This window comes from Dromaius novaehollandiae, chromosome 1, assembly GCF_036370855.1.
Source record: "Dromaius novaehollandiae isolate bDroNov1 chromosome 1, bDroNov1.hap1, whole genome shotgun sequence".
Taxonomy (NCBI): Eukaryota; Metazoa; Chordata; class Aves; order Casuariiformes; family Dromaiidae; genus Dromaius; species Dromaius novaehollandiae.
The window spans coordinates 90496858-90498052 of record NC_088098.1 but is presented as its reverse complement, the minus strand read 5'-3'; positions in this window follow the sequence as shown (position 1 = coordinate 90498052).

The window sequence follows — 1195 nt, the reverse complement described above, 5'->3', positions numbered from 1 at the left end:
AACCTTAGGTTAGCAGGTTTGAAGCATTTCAGGCATCATGTCATCCAAGCCTACAGAGCACCCAGTGTGGTAGCAGAGAATAAGAGAGTGACTTTGGAGGAAAGGCACTGCCTGAGGTCTTAAATCCTCAAACCAGGGCTGGCTTCAAAGTTAGATGGGGTTGCTGAGAGCCTGGTCAAGCCAGGCTGTGACCACTGCAAGGACAGCAATGCACCAGCCTCTCTGGGCACGAACCCCAGTGTGGCACCACCCTCGCAGCAAAAAATGTCATCTCCAAGTCGGAACATCCTTCGCTAAAACTTATATACTCCGTGATGAGCCACAGGGCTAGAATCAAGCACATCCCACTCCTTTTGGTTCAGCTCGGTTGCAGACCAATGATTGGAAACAGCCGCGGAGTGCACGTCCCTCTGCGCGGCGCTGCGGAAACCAGAAAGGGGAAGAGCGATGGGGAGGGAAGCCCACGGCCCTCCTCAGCGTGACCACGTCACCATCCTGACAGGGTGCTTAGCGCTAAGCAGCATTGCTCGCCCGCTGCTTCAACTCAAGCAGGGCTTCCTGGTTGAATCAGGGAAAAATAGCTGTGTTGCCTCCAGGGCTGTGTTTTTCGGGGGGAACTCTCTAAGTTATCTGCCTTTCGGTGCGTTTTGATGCTCTGTCAGGATATTAGTGGAGAGCAGTTGGATTTCTGAATGCAAGGATCTTTCTACCTGTGGCTCTAAAGCGCCAGGGAGTGGTTCAATATTTACTTAAGGAATGCGAAGGATACAGTACGGCCAGTTCCTATTGTGACCTTGGAGACTCCGCTCGCCACGCAATTTCAGTGACTGTAAATAACGGCCGTCAGCGATAAATTACGTAAATCTCGCCCCACGTCAGATTTCTCGGGGCAGCCGAAAAGCAGCCGAGTCGCCCTCCGGGCCGGCGCGGCCCGGCATGGCGGCGGCGCCCGCAGCCCCGCGAGAGGCCCCGCGCGGGGCGGCGGCCGCGCCGCAGCGCCCCCCGCCGCCCGCCGCTTTCGCTTTGCACGCCCCCGTCCGCCCCTTCTGCCCCGGCTGCCGTGCCCCCCCGCCCGCGGGCAGCCAAGGTGAGCCCCGAGGGGCGCCCGCGGCTGGCGGGAGGGGCTGGGCCCGCTGACAGCGCTCCCGCCTCCCCACGGCGGCTGCCCGCGCGGCGGGGCGGCGCGGCGCGGCGG